General features: G+C 31.6%; 1 pseudogene; it reads right to left on the bottom strand.

Moving 5' to 3' along the window:
• Positions 1 to 7,077: 7,077 nt before the first annotated feature.
• LOC123905226 lies at positions 7,078 to 21,141 on the bottom strand (annotated as a pseudogene).
• Between the last annotated feature and the right edge of the window lie 2,003 nt (positions 21,142 to 23,144).

Here is a 23,144-nt window from a genome sequence, read left to right as displayed (position 1 = left end):
TAGCCGGTTTTATTGTTGCATTGAACTCCTTCCATGTGGACAGTATGAGTTAAGCATATAACATTTTACTCAAAATATTTTTAGTTGTATTAAAATAAAGATATAACTTCCAAAATTTAATTTTGTGATATACAATTTTCAAAACAATGTCCTTATTGCATGATGTTTAAAGGACTGGAAAATATCGACTAATTCAACATTATATATTTTGGCAATAGATGCAAACAGAGTGCATAAAATGAGCTAATTAGTATGGACTCATTTTAATGCACTGGTGATTCTTAAATCTATAACCATCCGACGTAGGATTCTTAACATGTTTTATGGACTCATTTTAATGCACTAGAGTGATGTTAGTGTGATGTGAAAGCATGATTTGGAATCTGAATGAGATTCATTATATTAGCATCTTAAAATATATTTCAGGATTGTTTTTGAACATTTCAACCTTCACTCCTACATAAGTACATTTATATTTGTCTCATCGCATTCGCACATTTTCACTTCTTGTTCATTATTAACGTACGTCCATCCTTTAGCCTGACTTTAGATTTGCAACTGGTGTAACCATACCTGCTGGAAATTTGCGTGTATCAGGTGTTCATTTATCAGAGATGATTTATCTATCATTAATTCATGATAATTTTGTAATAATTGCATAAGGATGAGATGGAATATTATGTTCTAATTGTTGCAATATGTTGTTCAATACTTACTATAGAGTCCATGGTCATCACCACAGTATCCAAATACAGAAAGCATCTACTTTTCTTTAAAAAGAATGTAGTCACCGAATTTGGAATAGTTAGTTGTTGGCCCAATTGATAATAAATTGCAAAGACCAATGACATAATTAGGTAAAATGTGATCCATGAGCTTAAAATTTTGGAAATGATTGACTTTATTATAAATTTGTATTGTCTGGATTACTTTATTAATACTATCCAATAAAGTGTGATCTATGGCCTTAAAAGTACATCTAAACAACAGCATTAGGTGAAGAATCCGAAGTAGATAAGAGATTTAGAGTGTTTCTTAACAATAATAGTAATTTTGACAGAATGACTTAGATATGATAAGCTTATTATGTGTAAAGTTAATTTCTATCAGTGGTGGGGGTAAGGTTATGTGTAAAGTTAAGCTTATGTACAGACTATTTAGCCTTTTCCCAATAAGCTTTTGTACTCAGGTGTGGTTTGGACATAACTCAACTCAGATTGTGCTACAATCCTTTGTTTCAGTCAAAACAAAGTGATTGAGTTGAGCACTTAGTTCATCTATTTTTATCACTTCTCTTAAGAGTGTGTCTCAATAAAAAGAGTATCATCAGATATATCATTAACAATATGTGTAGGAAAATGAACTTGATAACTGAAGCCATAAGGTTAGATTATTCCAACAATTAGGCAACTCACCCATTAATTCATTGTTTGATAAATCCAACATTGTCAATATGTTAGGTTTACTTTTGCTGCATAGAAAAGAAACTAAGTCTGTAAATTTATTATTGGAAAGATGCAGTGCTGATGCTTGCAATTAAAAAGAAGGAATGGAACCTTCAAGTTGATTTGAACTCAAATCTATTTATTATTGGAAAGATGCAGTGCTGATGCTTGCAATAAAATTCTTGGTAAATCCAAGTTCCCAGTTGGGAACCTTACCGGTGATATTGTTGTTTGAAATGTCAAGCACCAATAAGTGATTTTGAGTAAGAAGCCAATTAGGGGAGGTAGAATTGAGATTGCAAGATGGTAGAATCAAATATTGTAATTGAAAAGGAGGAATCCAATCATCACCAATCTCCACAATCACCATGTTATGAGACAAGTCTAGGATTTCCAATTTGGAGAGATTAGTGAAATGGGATTCAGAGACAACACCTTTAAAAGAGTTGCCGCTCAAGTCCAAAATCTCTAACTCTGTAAGCGAACTGATGCTTGCGGGTATTTTACCAACTACTTTATTGTCAGCAAGATTCAAAATACTCAAAGATGAGAGGGCTGAAAGGTCAGGCAACATGCCAGAAATCTGATTATTTGATAAGGATAGTTCCTGTAACGGGATACGTTTCGAATGCAGGGAGAATAGTTATTATGGTTGATAAAATTTGAAATGTCTTCGCTCAAGTAGTTATAATCAGCAATAAATTTTTGTAAGGTGCATCTATATATTCCCAATGGATTTTGGGATATTGCCTGAGAGTCGTAGACTTACAAGTGAATGCATTATGTTTCCAAAATCATCGGGAATGATGCCTCTTAATTGGTTAGCAGAAAGGTCATGATGTTAAATGATTTTGAGATAGATCAAGGCTAGTTAGAGAACTAGTGGAAAAGTTCAAACGAGAATCAATTAAAGGAAGAATATTGGCATCAGAAATCTGACAGCCACTTAGATGAAGAATTGCAGGGCGTGACGAGAAGAATTGTCAAGATATCTCATAGAAGATAGGTTTGATAGCCATTCAACATTGTCTTGACTTTGACTGTTAATTCCAAGATTGAAATTGGAAGAAAGTATAAGAGACTGCAACAATGAAAGATTTCCAAGTTGAAAAGGGATTACTCCAACGAGTTGATTGTTGCTAAGATCAAGGTGTCGCAGCTGTGAGAGATTTCCAAGTTCTGAAGGAATCTTTCCATTAAAAAAACCATTTGAGAGATTAAGGTATCGTAACTTTCTGAAGGAGCCAATAAATTTTGGGATTTGACCAAAAGTAATAAAATAACTGAGGTCTAGATATTCTAGATGTTGCAGCTCAGTTATTGAAGGATTGATTTCACCCATCAAAGCAGTGTGCTCAACAAAAGTTTTGTTTTTTTCCTGCTTCCTCTTATTTTATACTTGTAATTTCACCACTCTTTCGTTTTAATAAATTTCATTTTTGCTTTTCCATTAGAAGACGTACATGTTTTCTTTTTGTATTACCATTTTCCACATGAATTATATTTTGTGAAGATACATAATTGCATCCTAATTTTTATTGTCCATCCATTTAATGCTGAAATTATATCCACACAGTCAAAGATAAGATTTTGTGATTAATACAATCTCTCAATTCTTAATTGGTGGAAGGAAGCAACACCCCTATTTACAAATTGCTCACATACATGTGGAATGGGATAGAGGAATTCTGAATACATGTATGCACTTGGAAAATCTTTGCACTTGAAAGCCGACTTTGTCGATTTAGATACACTAACTTCTATTTACAAATTGCTCACATACATGTTAGTAAGTATGGGATCACATATATGAAGACCCGATTCATAAGAGAAGTAAACTTGAGAGCTTGATATGAAAGAAAAATCTTTAGTGTTCATATTGAATTGTTGATTGAAAGATGATGAAATGTGTACACATCAGTAACTAATAGAATAATAAACTCTAATTTTTACACTACTTACTAACTCTAGATTAAGTTATATATTCTAATAGTTACACATATTGATACTGATCAAGTTAAGTACTGGCGGAAGAACTAAGAGCTTCTCTCTGTGTAAAATCATGCATGGTTGCAGACTTGCAGTTGGGAAGAGTTGGCTTAGCCTAGTAATGCGGCAGAAGTTTCTTAGCCTACGGTGATCTGCTGCCATGTTAGAATTGTTCAATAACTAGCGTTGCAAGGAGGCTTCTGTTAAAGTGAGTTGTATGAGTTGAACACTTAGCTTTTTAATCAAAATATTTTTAGTTGTATTAAATTGAAGATATAACTTCCAAAACTTAATTTTGTGATATACTAGTTAGGAACCCGTCCAACGCACGGGCGAGGACGATTAAATACATCACTTAGACAATTGTGTTTTTTTATAAAAAAGACATAATAATATAATTGTTGTTATACTTAGAACATAAATCAACAAACAAACAACTTCCATTTTTAAACCCTACAATTTCTTCTATACAAAGTTGTTTTCATAGATTGAGATAACTTGAAATTTCTTCCCTTCAGCATCCATATGGGACACTCCCCGTGTTTTGTGTCAATAAACTGTCACTTTTAAAACCTACAATTTTTTCTATACAAAATTGTTTCCATAGATTGAGATAATTTGAAATTCATTCTCTTCAGCATCCATATGGGTCACTCTCCGTGTTTTGTGTCAATAAACTTTCACTTTAAAAACCTACAATTTATTCTATACAAAATTGTTTCCATAGATTGAGATAACTTGAAATTCATTTCTTCAACATCCATATGGGACACTCCCCGTGTTTTGTGTCAATAAACTTTTACTTTTAAAACCTACAATTTCTTCTATACAAAATTGTTTCCATAGATTGAGATAACTTGAAATTTCTTCCCTTCAGCATCCATATGGGATACTCCCCGTGTTTCGTGTCAATATATTTTCACTTTTAAAACCTACAATTTTTTCTATACAAAATTGTTTCCATAGATTGGGATAACTTGAAATTTCTTCCCTTCAGCATCCATATGGGACACTCCCCGTGTTTTGTGTCAATAAATTTTCACTTTTAAAACCTACAATTTCTATATAAAATTGTTTCCATAGATTGGGATAACTTGAAATTCCTTTAATTCAGCATCCATATGGGACACTCCCCGTGTTTTATGTCAACAAATTTTCACTTTTAAAACCTACAATTTATTCTATATAAAATTGTTTCCATAAAATGGGATAACTTAAAATTCAATCCCTCTATAATATTGACATTGCACGGGGAGTGCCAAAAGGTAGCGTGTTGTAAGAATTGAACAATAGTGACAAAATTTTTAACTATCAATGGTATTTCGTTTTGTTTTCTTCATTTCAAATCAAGGATACTGGCTATTGCCTACTACTCTTTGTTCCTTTTGAAAGTGAATGTTTACACTGTACCAAAGAAAATTTTCCAAAATAGAAATATGCTAACTTTTACATATAACTGGATATATAACTAATCCATTAATTTCAGAAAGAAAAAGAAATTTAAAATTAAGACAAAACTATGCTTCACTTACCTCATTTTCTTGGTGTTTTTATGTTTGTAGACTTATAAGTTATATTTATATCTATTAAAAGATAATATACTTGTAATCATACACTACACTACAAAAAAGAAAAGAAAAACGTCAATACTTCTATGTTTTTCTCACATATTAATATGTTCTTTTGGTGAGGATGTGGTATGAGAGGCAGTAGTTCTCAGATATTTTGTGTAGAAATTAAGCATACTTCTTAGCAAGGTTGTCAGAACCGGACCGGACCGGCCGGTCGAACCGGTCGGACCATGAACCGACCATGAAACCGGCTCGGTTATGATCGAAAACCAGACAGGAAACCAACCGGGAAAAAACCGTGGCGAACCGGGTTGAACCGGCGAACCGGCCGGCCGGTCCAAACGGTTTTGCAATTTTTTTTTATTTTTTTTTTAAAACAAGGCAAAATCTTTTTTTTTTTTTTTTAAAAAAAAAAAATCTGAAACAACGTAAGAATAGGAAAAGTTGTTTTTCATCTTTTTTCTCTTCTCTCATTAATCATCACGTAAAAACGCTTAATTTTTTTTCTCTTCTCTCCTCCACCCTCTTCAACCTTGCCACAAACCCTTCCCCTTCCTCCTCTTGCTCCAGCGCCGGCGGTACTACTACTACCTTGAAGACTATAATGATTATTAGTTTTTAACTTTTTATGTCTAGATGAACATTATAATGATTATTACGTTGCATTTAGCTATGCATTTGGACACTAGTCTTTATGAACTTGATGAACATTTAGTTTTTGCTTTTTCACTTGGCACTTGGTTTTGGTAGTATGTTGTCAATTGATTTTTTTTGAAAGCAGTATGTTGTCAATTGATGTTATGGTGCTATTTTGTGTTATTGAACTTAGTTTATTATATAATTTCTAATTTGGTTTGAATTATAAATTTTATTTTATTTTGACATTTGATATTTTATCTTTTTAATGTGTGAAATTATGAAATATTGAACAATTATTCATATTTTTTATTTATATATTAATTAAAATATATATTTAATTAAAAACGGTTCGACCCCGGTTGAACCCGGTCCGACCAATTGAACCTTGAACCGGTGAGCTTGCCGGTTCGATGACCGGTCCGGTTCTGACAACCTTGCTTCTTAGATAATAGAAATGGAAATGTACTTCTTCAAATATTCTTCAATGTACTTGTTAAGAAATAGAATGAAGTTATTACTACAACTAAGGTTACATAATTCACTTGCCCGATGATAGAAAACATAATAAGAAAAAAATTTAAATCATAGTTTTCGTGAAGTCCTAAAATAAATAACTTTGGTCTATCTCCAAATTCAAAATTTAAGCTTGATATTGAACTGCTATTTTGCCAAAAGATGTGGAATTTTTTTGTCTGACGGTATTTCATAGTTGACTTGTGTCAGGTTATCTGCCATGAATCAGAGTCAAAACCTCACAAAATAGAATAAATTAGAGCAATCTAATGACTTGTGTCATTCTAAGCCGATGCAGGTTATAATTTAAAAGTATGGAATAAATACACCTGATCCTTATAACAAAGGACACATTAAAGGAGAGCATACTTATGTCCAGTAGCCACAACACTAACACCAAATCAAGTATGAAGTATCATGTATATGCCTAAACTTAATGGATCATAAACAGATTATATTAAATGTGCAAATTTAATTTATGATATAGTTAATTCCTCTAGTTTCAAAATTGGAGGCGACTTAGCTACATCCAAAAAAAACTAATTCTTTCAATTACTTTGCTCTCATCCTCACTTCCACTTACTTTTTCATTTGTCTATTTCCTCATCCTTGCATTAACTTTCCGATATATATTCTTCCTCGCTAACATCAGATCGAACAAAAATAATAATATCAATAGTATATACTATAACCTCCCGTCTTATAAGAACTGATTAATAAAGAGAACGTTTTAAACGTATTTTGTTTTATACTAATATGATTAGCTTCATCGTGAATATGAATGTTAATAATTAATGTGATTGAAAAACTATAGAGCAACGTAGAAAATGCAATGAAACTATCAACAAAAAGGAAAAATAAAAAACAAAAAACCAAAATAAATCTAATTGAAGACTAATTCACCAAATCAATGCATTTGGAAAAAAAAGCTAAACTATAAAGCAATGCTTTAAAGCTATTGAATAAGCATAATTATATTGGAAAAACAATGTTAGACAATGATTCTATTCAACATTTAAGGGTATTATATTTATTACAAACTGTATCTATCTTAGTTGCACTCAAGCTTTAGCTAATCTTCTTGCTCCTTCCTTTCTAATCTTTTCGGTATGACATGCTCTGTAATATTTGGTCAAAAAGAGGTAAATCTAAGAAAATAGAACACAATTCCCACAAACCCCAAAATCTATCTGCAAAACACAATTCATATCATGATGAGTTATTAAAAGGGTTATAGAATTTGCATACACCAAAATTTTATTGGCAGATCTGTACATGGTACACCCATCACATATAAACTAATGGAACACTAATCCAACTTCAACAAATATTATAGAATTTGGAAGAGTTTTATATCAACAAAAGATGAGTTATCAAAAGGAGTTACCAACCAAAAGAAGAATAAATTTGATAACATGTTTAAAAGAAGTGAACTCTAGATAATGAGAAAATTAAAGAAAGTGTTGCATTTATTTAGTAGCACAAAGTATTATTTCAGACTATATATACCAAAACAAACAAAAAAAAGAAGAGAAAAATCACCAACACATTCAGGTTAGCCTTCATAATTCATAATTCTATCAACAACATCCATGGCTTCATCTTTTTTGTAAAAATCACCAACACATTCTGGTTCAAGCTTTCATAATTGGTTTTAAAGTTTTTCGAGCTTTTGCCAGAATACAAATGTTGTATAAAAGGGTTTTTGGTTAACCTTTATGTTAGCCTTCATGTTACTTACTCCATGCTAGCGATCATTCATACACTTCAAACTCAGTAGATCGGAAAATAAAAACAAATACATTTCTAGGATAATGAACAAATATAAAAGATAGATAGCAATAATAAATTAATTTATGGAAGATAGCTTAATGTACTACCTCGTTCTTCATCAATGAAAAGGAAGTAAGAAACTTAATGTAAATATCCTCTTCTGGCACTACTCCTTTCCTTTTTACAGCAGCCACACATTTCATTGAGTCCAAGGCATGAACTGGGATTCAAAATTGGTAATGTAAATGATTAGACAAATTTCTTAACCATTTGTTACAAATGAAATTGAAAGTGAACATAAGGCTATAGAATATTGGTAAAAAGCTAGCAACCCATTGCACTATCCAATGTGCTCTAACCACAAAAAAGATTAATAATGTAAAGTTAACTGCTGAATTGAAAATCCAAAAAAGAAATAGATCAGATATTTGCATTATTTAAAAACAAAAATGAAAAGCATTCAAAGAGACTGGTTCTAAAACCTTCAACAATGTTGATATAGAAAAAGGTTAATAATTCCTTTTCTCCATGAAGTGCACAATAAGTAATATGCCAAAGTTTAACAAAGCTAAAAGAAATAAGTATGTTCATAAAACTTACTTATAGTCAAAACAAACTCATGAAAATTATCCTAATTAAAAATGAAAATGGGCTTCATATTAGTAGCAACAGTTACTAATTTGAATAGACAAACTCATGCAAATTAGTAGCTGCATATTGTTTAGATTCTTTCAATAGACAAACTCATAGTCACCCACATTAGCTAGAGTAAATAATTTCTGATTTCAAAGAAAAAATAGATAAAACAATTACAAACTTAAAGCCAATTCAAGAATTGAAATCTTAAAGCCAATCTTTTTGAATTCATGCCTCTTAAAGCCAATCTTATTGAATTGAAACCTATGTGTTCTTTAATTTGTGAAAACATTTTCGAAGCTAATTCAAGAATATTACTTTCATCAAAGAGAATGCAATAATGGTAACAATCTTTGTCATATCCCTGTCATCAACAATCTTTTCAAAAACCTCTTTTCCAAAATCGATATAAAAAGAATAAATACAAAAAATAGTAACTAAAAAGTGGTAAACACCAATTGATAGGATATTTTATATTAGTTAATAACTTGAAATCAAACTAAAAAGAGGTTGCTATCAACATGGGTTACTTGAGGAAAAATAGGAACTGGTTTCTCCAATAATCCAAACTAATTTACCAAAACAAAAAAAAAAAGTAGTCTTTGATCCCAAACTATTCAAATTAGCATCTCACAATTAAATAATAGTGTGCTCAATACATATAAACTGATCAAAAAGATAAACAAATAAACATTAGATCTACTAATTTGTAATCAATAAAATATCAAAACCTATTTTTTTGGAGGATGCAACCAATCCTCTTCACTATTTCATGTATAACAATAGTTATTTATTGGTGTAGCAAAACCAATTGATAAACTACAAAGCAACATATCAGTTACAATCAAAATTAAAATAAAGTAGACAATCCATTCAAATATTATAAACTACCATTCAAGCAGATTCAAACTCATGTTTGAAATTAGAAATATCAATCAATTTCTATATAACACTATACAACTTCACATGTAACACATCAAACAGGAAAATTAAAACTTTAAATTAAAACAACACATAGAAGCTATATATAAGTTGTGTTTTAAGACAGTAAATAAGCTTACCTAATATAATAATCACAAGCATGAAAACTTCATTTAGAGGACCAAAGTAGCCAAATAGTCTACAAATCTTTTGGCCTGCAAAGAGCAAATAGATTATTACAGTTGATTTCATACATGTGGATAAAAGCAAGAAAGTTAAAATATTTTGGATCTCTAAAGAACGAAACTGAAATTACCTGCGGGATGGGTCTTGAAACAGGTTGGAGGATTCGATGGAGAAGAAAACCTAATTTGCAAACATAGACAAAAAATTAAACATGTGATTAAATTAAATCATAAAATAACATATGGAGAAGCAATTTGAAACCTTTGGAGATCGTGGCTTGTGCCATCCAAGAAGGTTGATTCATGGAGAGAGAAGAAGTTCGAAGAATCAACAAAAAATGGAGAGAGATGAGTAAGGAAGTGAGTTTAGATATTGAAAAAGAATGGGAGAAATTGAATTTTGAAATTGATTCCAACAAAGCAAGAAAAACAACAGTAGCAGCAGCATCAGTCCTGCAAGGAGATTTTTTTGTTTGGCCTCAAGCAAATGCAATAAACGGACTGGGTTATATCAGTTTGGTTTTCTCCTAGATTAAAGTTTACAAATAACAAATAAAACTAATTAAAATTGATACAAATCTAAAAAAAAATATGAAATTTAACAAAAACAAATCAATCATTGGAGAAAACTATCTAAACGCCACTAACTCCTAAAAAGTAGGGATTATTAACTAAACAATAGAAACAAATCCTAATAAATATGACAACTAAGCAACAATATTTTCAAAGAAATAGAAAAAGGATCGTAAAATCGGATATAAGAAACAGTATTGAAGAAGAATAGGCATTTCAAAGAAGAAAACATACATTTTTCCTCAAATTCATGAACAACAATATCTGGTAATTGAATTCTGAAACACTTTGGTCCATTTTTATTCAATCATAAATCTGATCATCCAAAAAATCACACAAACATAAAAATAAATAAATGGAATTAGGAACACCAATTAAAGTAAACATTGAATCAAAGGAATTAGAAAAACAATTATTATAGCAAAATATTTAAACAATAATTTAGAAAATTAAAAAACATACCTGCTTCATTTGGATACTTCTCCAACCGTGAAAATTGCAGAAACCCCATGTATTTACATACCTTAATGAAAGGGCACATTTAATTAGTCATGAAATTCAAAGCAAAAAAAAAAAAAAAACGTAATAAAAAATCATGAAATCCAAGGCAATAACAAAAAAAGAAAATTACGGGGAGAGAACAGCTCCCCCAAATTCATATAATACGAATCTGGAATAGATCTGGAATTCAAAAATAAATATGAATCTGTAAATCAAAAAACGAAAAATGGATCTGAAGTGCATACCTTCGTTGCAGTCGTGTTCTCTGCTTCATCATTCGTTCTCTGAGTTTGTCAAAAGAGAGGGAGAAATGAAAGAATCGAAAAAAGAGAGGAAGCTAAATGAGAGAGGTTTTTGAATTTCAAATGAAAGAATTCCCGGTTTGTTAGTCTTACTTGTGAATTGTGAAAGTGACCTGACCTAAGAAAGATACAAAACTCTGCAATGAAAGGGATGGCTCACGTGAAACTGGTTTGAAGAAGATGTTGCATCAATAAGTGATTGAAACTTTTTGGTTGTGAAAATGGTTTCAAATTTCATAGCCAAAAGAAGAAGAGGAGTTCTGCATTCTGAAACAATGAGAACAACTTATCGATGCTCCTCCACTGTCCTTTTTGCCCGCATGCATTTTTTTTATTCTTTTCAACAAACAGGACCGGGCTTGGTTGGGCCTTGTTGGGCTGGACATATGTTTATGGCCCAGCAAGCTAAGTGATGAATGAGAGGGAAAGAAAATTCAAAACGCTGGCCAAAAGAAGCAAATTTTTTCAAATTCTTCCAGCTAGGATTTGTGCAGATTGTATGTGTGATTGACATGTGTCAAAAATTTCCATTTAGCTGTGGTCTTTTTGTGTAGTTAAAATGATAAGTGTCAAAACAATGTCCTAGGAACACAATAAGTAAATGGCTTATCCAATTCATGAATCCATAACTCAAAATTCAATATCCAGTTCGCCTTTCTTCAATCAACTGTGATATACTTTTCGTGATATTCATGAATTGCATAATTCATTTACTTGATTGTGATATACTTTTTGTCTAGATTATAAGAAAGATATATTGTGTTGTATGAAAGCAGAGTGTATGAAAGCAAAGTGCATGTTGTGATGTCCAAAATCGAGAATCTCAACTTGTGATGATGAAATGCGCATAACTCATGATTGAACCATGAGTCCTTCACCTTCTGTTAGTGATTAGTATGAGTTAAACACTCAATTTTCTAATGATCAAAAGGTTTTTTTAGTTACATTAATTAAGGATATAATTAACTTCCGAAACATGATGTGGTGATATACAAGTGTCAGAAAAATGTCCTTGATTGTATGTTTAAATGACTCAAACATATCACTAAACCAAAGTACAACACTACTAACAATTTTTCTAATAAACATAATATACAAGCCACTGATGAGTACTCTTACATATTACTAAACCCATTACATTATTAACTTGATAGCAGAAGCAATCACTTTTCCACACAAAAACTGCCAAACTTGAAAGCCTAACAAAACACAGTCCCAGACACTAAAGTTTTAACAAATCTCATTTATTCATACTATCATACACATAACCAAAGTACAGTCAAGAGTGAGGACTCCACACTGCTAATCAATCCATATTACTTTATAACAGAAAATATGTAACCATCACATATATCAGGAACAGGAGATCCTGCAAAAAATTAGCTTTAGTCATACAAAAATAGCCATGAAAAATCACAAACAATGAGTAATAGCAAAGCATCTATCCCAAGACTAAAAATATTCATGATTCAGTTAAATCATATAAAAGTAAAAAAGAAGATAAGTACCTGCTCATCATTCATCCATTTTAGAGCAACTAGACTGGTACATTCACGGCTTCCACCACTTCAAGACTTTCAATATCAAAGTGTTCAAGAATTTGGAGTAAGTTTCTCTCCAAGAAGGTAGTAATAATATTGAGCCTACCAAGCCAACAAATCCAGTGAAGAATCCTATCCCCATGCTCATGTATAATGCTTCCAAAAATATTGAACTCTCATCTCCTCCATTTGTTGTTGACACTTGTGATTTTGTCGGTTCTTCTCCTGGACATTTTGTATCAAGGGGTTCTCCACATAGATTAGAATTTCCTTCAAAACTCGAAGCATTAAAGCTCTGCAACTGTGTTCCAATTGGTATTTTTCCATAGAGCTGATTGTTTGATAAATCCAACATAGTAAGACGATCAATGTGAGTTAGACTGGAAGGGATTCTGCCTGACAGATGATTTCTCGACAGATCAAGAAATTCAAGTGATTTGAAGTTTCCTATGTTTGAAATGATTTCCCCACTGAGATTGTTCCTCGACAAATTTAAGGAAATCAATCCAAATAAGTACTCCATTTCAGTTGGTATTTCCCCTGTAAGTTGATTTCTTGAGAGATCAATGCTTTTTAAAAGCTTATCAGCATCTTTGTAAAGGTGGTATACACCTTTCCACATCAAGGATACGTCAAAATGATATGATATGCCAAAGAACCGGACGACGGAAAAGCCAGTGACTTTGTACTTATACCTATGATATGAAGTTGAGCTAATAGTGTTCTGAGCCATTGAAGTAAAATTCTTAATACATGATGGAATTCCTCCTGATATGATGTTTAGTGACAGATCCAAGACTTGAAGTTTTTTCAAATAACACAGAGTTGAAGGTACACTCCCACTGAAATTATTCAACCGAAGGCTTAAGATTATTAATTGGTGTAAACCGTCTCCAATCCATGAAGGTATTGGACCATCAAACTTATTTTGTCCGAGGTCCACCATCGCCAGCTTGTCTGAGCAATTCTTCAATGAGGAAGTAAGTTGTCCACTCAAATTATTATTTCTTAAAATCAAAGCCTCCATGTTAATAAGGGCACCCATTGAGAAGGGAATATTTCCTGACAACTTGTTATTTCTTAGGTCAACATATTGTAAGGAGGTTAAATTATTCCAACAATCAGGCAACTCTCCCTTTAATTCATTGTTTGATAAATCCAAAACTCTCAAAATGTTTGGTTTACTTTTATTGCACAGAAAGGGAACTAAATCTGAAAATTTATTATTGGAAAGATTAAGTGATCTTGCTTGCAATAAAAAAGAAGGAACGGGACCTTCAAGTAGATTTGAACTCAAATCTATTTCAAGATAGTAGGTCAGTTCCAAATTGGGAATCTTTCCAGTAAGATTGTTGTTTGAAATGTCCAATGTTTCTAGTGTTTGCAATTTGCCCCAAAACCAAATAGGTATTGGAGGTAGATTACCGACATTTGAAAGGAAAAGAAAGGATAAATTATTTTGTGTTTGAAGCCAATTAGGAAATCTAGAATTCAAATTACAAGATGATAGATCCAAATATTGTAATTGAAAAGGAGGAATCCAATCATCACTAACCTTCATAGACAACAAGTTGCCAGACAAATCTAGGAATTCCAATTTGGAGAGGTTAGTGAAATGGGATTCACAAACGATGCCTTCAAAAGAGTTTCCATCCAGGGACAAAGTCGATAACTCCGTAAGCGACCCAATGGTTGTGGGTATTTCTCCGTTTAATTTATTGTTAGATAGATACAATACCCTCAAAGATGGGAAGATTGAAAGGTCTGGTGGTAACATACCTGAAATCTGATTATCCGCTAACGAGAGCACTTGCAATGAGGAAACATTTCCAATGCAGTGGGAATTGTTACTATGGCTCATAAAATCTGAAATCTCTCCACTCAACTGGTTCTGAACAGCGTAAAATGTCTCCAATGTGCATATATTCCCAATGGATTTTGGGATCTTGCCTTCTAGACTGTTCCATGAGAGAATGAGATGCACAAGAGAATGCATTATGTTGCCAAAATCATCAGGAATGGTGCCAATGAGCTCATTGCCGCTAAGATCAAGGTGTCGCAATTGAGAGAGATTCCCAATTTGAGAAGGGATTGCTCCAATGAGTTTATTGCCGCTAAGATCAAGGTGTCGCAATTGTGAGAGTTTTCCAAGTTGAGAAGGAATCTTCCCATTAAAAAAGTTAACTGCCAGATTAAGATATTTAGATGTTGTAGTTCAGTTATTGAAGGATTAATTTCACCGCTCAAATTACCTGGATACGATCCATGCAGATCAAGACTTTGAACAAAACCTGTTTGATGGTTACAGTTGGAACAAAGAACACATTATGTGTGAATTGAAAATAAAATGTTTGAGTCCCACATCAGGTACTAGAACATATTAGTATGTATCATATACTAATGTGTATTTTGAGAATAAAAATAATGCAAGTAGACTCATGTCGTAGAAATTCACTTGGAATTACTAAATCTTAGTAAGAGTAGTAGAAATTAAGAGCATGTGTTCCTTAATATTCGGCCACATCACTTTTTACTAAGTCATGAGCATGATCTCAATCTTATAGGAAACTAGTGGTGGCAGTTTTACTTCCTATTATTAAGGACGTGTTATCATGATATAAAGCATTATTATTTTCTTTTGATAATTAATATCTATTTTAATAAGAAAGCACCCCAAATATAAGGGCTAAGCTTAGTAGAGCAAATAGAGTCTGACGGCGGGAACAAAACCTTGCGTCCCCAATATCTTGCCGATGGATGCAAGTCTTCTTTTCCAGCACCACAAAAGTTCAACCCATTGATGTGAGTTGTTCATTCTATGAGTTATTCTTTATTGATTTTAATTAATAGCATAGTTCTATTCATTATTGAGTTGAATAGCATAGTTCTCTCAATATGACATATCTCTATTTGTGATGCATGATGAATTGGTGATTAACATGCATAAGAATTTGGTCATTTATTACTAGAAAAGACTTTCTGTAATTTTATGGTATAAAATCATGAGACAATACAAATCGACCGAAAAAAACAATGTTGGTTTGAGTTTAAGTGAGTTATGTCGTATTAAATTGAAATCGGAGAATTAGGCCTATTAATTTAGCTACTTTCTTTATTAGGCTATGGTAATCAGAAATATTTGTTTGATGTTTTGTTACTGATTTGATTAAAGAATTATAAACTTATTTAGGGGTGAGTAATACTAGTATTAGTATTAGTATTATTATGTTTTAAAAGTGATCCTAGTATCACAGTTCCTTCAAAGTTAAGAATGGTCATAGCGCCATATTCCCTATAATTTGAATGGTCTTAGTTACCATATAAGAATGGTCTCGTTACCATATTAGAATGGTCATATAGTACCATATCAGAATGGACTTAAAACCATAGCGCAATGGTTTTAGTACCATATTTGAGGGTGTAATTCTTGCCCGATATCTACAGTGCAGTATTTATCGGTATCAGTAGAACTGGGCTGTTTTATCCTGGGGACTTCGTGGTTGATCGTCTGCCTTGCACAATTTTGGGCAGTGCCGCGAAACGTCTTAAAGAGAGCGTATCGACCCGCGACTCAATCCAGTAATCTCTTCGGTGGTTGAAAAATTATTTTTAAACGGTTTTTTAAACCTCGAAACAACAATTTTAAGACGTTTCTTTTCTGCCATGTCTACCGAAGAAATTACTGGCTCTGATTATGATATTGCAGACTAGAACAAACCGTTTCGGTTTGATGTAAATCACTTCAGATTTTGGCAACAAAAAATTGTGGTTTTATAATAACAAAAGAGGTGCTACTTTTGAAGAAAGTGATTCCAATTTTACTTTAAAATTGAACAAGCTATAAGGATAAAATGGCTAAACGATATTCCCTCAAATTTCTGATAACATGTCTTCGTTTTGAAGAAGAAGCTAGAAAGCAAAATCAGAAAAATGAAGTGCTTGTTGTCTTGAACAACAACACTAGAAAGAAATTCACAGGTCTGAAGCCAACTGACAAATTATTCAAGAATCAGATACACAATGTGAATTAAAACTCTATTAGAAACAGAAAAAATCATCACTTTTACTAATGACTGTTATTTTCATACATCTTATGAAAATAAAAGTGATAATTGATAATTTTGACATGTTCCAATTATATGGAACTGAAATTGAAAAGTAATTCAATGAGAAAATAAATGATTTTGATAGAGGCACAAAAATATGATTCCCACATTTTTAATGAGTATGAAATTATCATGAAACAACTGCACTTTACTCTTTTGAGATGAACGGTAAAGCGAAAAAATTATAGAACATTTACCGAGATAGTTGTTACAATCATGTTTAATTAATTTTGGCATTGCATCTCGTTAGTGAAAAAAATTAATTAATTGATTGTTTTGTGCAAAGTAGAGTGCCTAAGCACAAGAACAAAATTTCTACTTATGAAATTTTGAAGAAAAGACAATCTAATTTGTCTTATTTTAGAACTTGGGTTTATCTGGTCTATGTTCAAATTCCAGAAACCAAAAGAGTTAAACTCACTAGTAGAGCCTATGAAGGTATACTCATTGAGTATATAATTAACCGTGAAGCTTATAGGTTTTATGACCTAAATGCTAAAATGATCATAGAATCAAATTATGTTGATTTCTATGAAAATGAATTTCTCTTTAAATTGAGAAATAGTGGGGGCACTAGTGGGGGTAATGCAACTGATGACATTTCAGTGATCAGAAGCAGTGATGAGAACATCGAACAAGATGTTACGGAACCTCGGAGAGGTAAGATAGCAATAGTTGCTATAGAGTGTGAACCTAGTTACATGGTTTATACAATCGAAGAGAATCTAACTAGCTTTCAAGAAGCGTTGTCTTCCTTGAAGGTTGATATATGGCAAGAGGCCATAAAAGAAAAGATAGATTCTCTAGGGTCTAATAAGACGTGACATTTGAAAGAATTGCCTCACGAGTACAAACCAATGGGTTGTAAATGAATTTTGAAAAAGAATCTAAAACATTATCCTTGTAGCGAAGGGTTTTAGAAAGGAAAAAAAATATATAAATTTCTTCAATAGTTTTTCCCTTGTCACAAGAATAACATCCATAATGGTACTAAAATTTCTTGATGCTATTTATAACTGAATAGTACACCAAATGGATGTCAAAACTGTTTTTCCTTTGTTTTTACCGTGACTGGAAGAAGAAATTTATTTAGAACAACCTGAATATTTTGTAACTCATGGGTGGCAAGAAAATTAAAGTCTATAAGCCATATAGTACTTTGTATGGTCTTTAATAAGCCATAAGAAATGTCATGAAAAGTTGACAATTTCATGATATCAAATGAATTAAAAGTGAATGAAAGTGACAAATGTATTTACTATAAACTAGTAAATAGCATTTGCATTATCATAAGTCTCTATGTAAATTATTTACATGTTTAGAGAAAACATTCATGTTGTGAATGAAATGAAATCATTGTTGTCTAACAACTTTGATAAGAAAGAGTTTGAAAAAGTAGATGTAATCTTAGTTATTGAGATTACTAATTCATAAATGAGAATTTCCTTAAATCAATCTCACAATGATGAGAAGGTTTTAAAGAAATATATTTACTGACTGCAAACTTGTTTGCATACTATATGATCCAAGTGTAAAAACTATGGAAGAACACTATTGAAAGTGTAAGACAATCAGAATATGAAAGCATTGCCGACTGCATTTGGTATGTCACTGATTGTACTCGACCCGACATTGCATACGTCGTGGTACAGTTGTGTAGGTTTAGTAGACCTAATTATGAGCATTGATATGCTATTGAGAAGTTCATGAGATTCCTTAAAAGGACCATGAATCTCAAATTACATAAACAAAGATTCTCTGTTGTGTTTGAAGGATACAATGATGTAGATTGAAATATATTATCATATGATTCCAAAACATCTAGTAACTATATTTAGTATAGTAGAGAAATTGTATCTTCGAAATAAAAGAAATAGACCATATTGGCTCAGTCCACTATGGAATTCTGAAATGATAACATTAACGATTGTTAGTGAAGAAGCAAAGTAGTTAAAATACTTGCTAGCTGAAATTCCTTTAAGGAATCATTTATGCCAGATGTGTTGATCCATTGCGATAGTACCGCGGCTATTGCATAAATTGAGAATCGTTATTATAACGATAAGAGACGTCAAATAAGAAGTAAACACAGCGTAGTGAGAGAGTTACTCTAAAAAAAAAAGCTGTAAGAATGGGTCATGTACACACTGATGAAAGTTTAGCAGATCCTTTGACGAAAGGAATAGCTAAAAATGAAGTCCATAATACATCTAAGAAGATAGGACTAATGCCTACTAAGAATTACTTATGATGGTAACCCAACCTAAAAGACTGGAGATCCCAAGAATTAGGTTTCAATGGGTAAACAACAAGTCGTGAGTAATAGGGAATGATCATGCAATTATAAGAGGCATGAATCCTGAAGCGAAAAGGATGAGGTAATAGAAACTCTTAATGAGATATATACTCTGGATCAAAGGAGTACCTAGCTTCAGGGGTACTTTAGATAGACTCACCTATATGAATGTGGAACTGAGGCCGGTTCTTATGGAGTTTTGGGGCGAACTCCTAGAGCGTTCATGAAACTGGGATACACGTGCAGGGCCATTAAAGCACGGGCTTTTAAGATACACCTTAGGAAAGGTTGTGTGCGGGTTTGAGAAAAATCTGAGATAGAGTTCAAGACAAGCGTCACTCTTGTTGAATCGGGCTCTTACTCGCTATGTGAAGGTTCAAGACAAGCGTCACCTTTGCTTATGCACAATCTTATAGAAGCGTCCTACGCTATTTTGGAATTTTATTTTAAATTCAAGTGGGGGATTGTTGGAACAAAGAACACATTATGTGTGAATTGAAAATAAAATGTTTGAGTCCCACATCGGGTACTAGAACATATTAGTATGTATCATATACTAATGTGTATTTTGAGAATAAAAATAATGCAAGTAGACTCATGTCGTAGAAATTCACTTGGAATTACTAAATCTTAGTAAGAGTAGTAGAAATTAAGAGCATGTGTTCCTTAATATTCGGCCACATCACTTTTTACTAAGTCATGAGCATGATCTCAATCTTATAGGAAACTAGTGGTGGCAGTTTTACTTCCTATTATTAAGGACGTGTTATCATGATATAAAGCATTATTATTTTCTTTTGATAATTAATATCTATTTTAATAAGAAAGCACCCCAAATATAAGGGCTAAGCTTAGTAGAGCAAATAGAGTCTGACGGCGGGAACAAAACCTTGCGTCCCCAATATCTTGCCGATGGATGCAAGTCTTCTTTTCCAGCACCACAAAAGTTCAACCCATTGATGTGAGTTGTTCATTCTATGAGTTATTCTTTATTGATTTTAATTAATAGCATAGTTCTATTCATTATTGAGTTGAATAGCATAGTTCTCTCAATATGACATATCTCTATTTGTGATGCATGATGAATTGGTGATTAACATGCATAAGAATTTGGTCATTTATTACTAGAAAAGACTTTCTGTAATTTTATGGTATAAAATCATGAGACAATACAAATCGACCGAAAAAAACAATGTTGGTTTGAGTTTAAGTGAGTTATGTCGTATTAAATTGAAATCGGAGAATTAGGCCTATTAATTTAGCTACTTTCTTTATTAGGCTATGGTAATCAGAAATATTTGTTTGATGTTTTGTTACTGATTTGATTAAAGAATAATAAACTTATTTAGGGGTGAGTAATACTAGTATTAGTATTAGTATTATTATGTTTTAAAAGTGATCCTAGTATCACAGTTCCTTCAAAGTTAAGAATGGTCATAGCGCCATATTCCCTATAATTTGAATGGTCTTAGTTACCATATAAGAATGGTCTCGTTACCATATTAGAATGGTCATATAGTACCATATCAGAATGGACTTAAAACCATAGCGCAATGGTTTTAGTACCATATTTGAGGGTGTAATTCTTGCCCGATATCTACAGTGCAGTATTTATCGGTATCAGTAGAACTGGGCTGTTTTATCCTGGGGACTTCGTGGTTGATCGTCTGCCTTGCACAATTTTGGGCAGTGCCGCGAAACGTCTTAAAGAGAGCGTATCGACCCGCGACTCAATCCAGTAATCTCTTCGGTGGTTGAAAAATTATTTTTAAACGGTTTTTTAAACCTCGAAACAACAGTTACATTGAACTCCATTCCATTTGCAACAATCTGTATTTGGACCGTCTTTCCATGTAGACAACATGCCATATTCATCATGAAGGCTTTGTTTGAATGTCAGGAGTGCGCGTCTCTCCCTCTCTTTGCACATTGTTTCTCCATTTTTTGTTGTCAAGTTGAACCCAACAATTGAGGACAAAAGCACCAATAAATGGAATATAAGAATAATACAATTTCTCATCTTAATTTCACCAAGAAAATAAAATTGAAATTCTCTAATGGATATTGCATCTAAGAGTAATACAAACACGTATATAAATAGAGTTGTGTTCAATATTTTGCCTTTCGGCTTTACATTATCTTAATCGTGTAGCTTGCCCATTGGATGACGGCTTTGGAATTTCTCGCATACGTGTGGAATGGGAAAAATGGTTTTGAATTTCTGGACTTAATTGAAAAAATTTCCAATTGTATACCGAAATGTCAGCTATCTGATGTTGATCCGGTGGACCACCGCAATGCACATAATTTTTCTTTTCTACCCCCTTTTTTTTTTCTATCTCTGATTTTTCATTTTTATCTTTGAATAAATATTTCGGAACGCATTTTTGGAAAAAGAATTCCATTAAAAAAACTTTAGAATGTGTTTTCTTATAAAAACAACTAATTTATTAGATTTATTAAATAGCTAATATATTTGATTTATAGTCTATAATAATATAGACAATTATTCAATTAAATAACTATTTCTAGGAAGAATACATGTTATATAGACTTAACTTCGCCTAAAAAAAATAAAAACAGGTGACTTGACTAGTATTGTATGAATTGAAACTTGCTTCATCTTTAATGGAAGACTTAGAAAAATATGTTTTTCCATGTCTTGCAATTTGGAGATTTTTGGACCATTAAAAAAATTTTGGAATGTATTTTCTTATAAAAACAACTAATTTGTTAGATTTATTAAATAACTAATATATTTGATTTATAATCTATAATAATATAGACCGGATATATCAATTATTCAATTAAATAACTATTTCTTATAAAAAGAATCGGATGTACAATAATTTAGGAAGAATACATGTTATATAGACTTAACTTCACCTAAAAAAAAATAAAAACAGGTGACTTGACTAGTATTGTATGAATTGAAACTTGCTTCATCTTTAATGGAAGACTTAGAAAAATATGTTTTTCCAAGTCTTGCAATTTGGAGAATTTTGGACCATTAAAAAAAATTTGGAATGTATTTTCTTATAAAAACAACTAATTTGTTAGATTTATTAAATAACTAATATATTTGATTTATAATCTATAATAATATAGACCGGATATATCAATTATTCAATTAAATAACTATTTCTTATAAAAAGAATCGGATGTACAATAATTTAGGAAGAATACATGTTATATAGACTTAACTTCACCTAAAAAAAAAAATAAAAACAGGTGACTTGACTAGTATTGTATGAATTGAAACTTGCTTCATCTTTAATGGAAGACTTAGAAAAATATGTTTTTCCAAGTCTTGCAATTTGGAGAATTTTGGACCATTAAAAAAAATTTGGAATGTATTTTCTTATAAAAACAACTAATTTGTTAGATTTATTAAATAACTAATATATTTGATTTATAATCTATAATAATATAGACCAGATATATCAATTATTCAATTAAATAACTATTTCTTATAAAAAGAATCGGATGTACAATAATTTAGGAAGAATACATGTTATATAGACTTAACTTCACCTAAAAAAAAAAATAAAAACAGGTGACTTGACTAGTATTGTATGAATTGAAACTTGCTTCATCTTTAATGGAAGACTTAGAAAAATATGTTTTTCCAAGTCTTGCAATTTGGAGAATTTTGGACCATTAAAAAAAATTTGGAATGTATTTTCTTATAAAAACAACTAATTTGTTAGATTTATTAAATAACTAATATATTTGATTTATAATCTATAATAATATAGACCGGATATATCAATTATTCAATTAAATAACTATTTCTTATAAAAAGAATCGGATTTACAATAATTTAGGAAGAATACATGTTATATAGACTTAACTTCACCTAAAAAAAAAAAAAAACAGGTGACTTGACTAGTATTGTATGAATTGAAACTTGCTTCATCTTTAATGGAAGACTTAGAAAAATATGTTTTTCCAAGTCTTGCAATTTGGAGAATTTTGGACCATTAAAAAAAATTTGGAATGTATTTTCTTATAAAAACAACTAATTTGTTAGATTTATTAAATAACTAATATATTTGATTTATAATCTATAATAATATAGACCGGATATATCAATTATTCAATTAAATAACTATTTCTTATAAAAAGAATCGGATATACAATAATTTAGGAA

This window comes from Trifolium pratense, linkage group LG1, assembly GCF_020283565.1.
Source record: "Trifolium pratense cultivar HEN17-A07 linkage group LG1, ARS_RC_1.1, whole genome shotgun sequence".
Classification (NCBI taxonomy): Eukaryota; Viridiplantae; Streptophyta; class Magnoliopsida; order Fabales; family Fabaceae; genus Trifolium; species Trifolium pratense.
The sequence above is the reverse complement of the archived record's forward strand: the minus strand, read 5'-3'. Positions and strand labels throughout refer to the sequence as shown.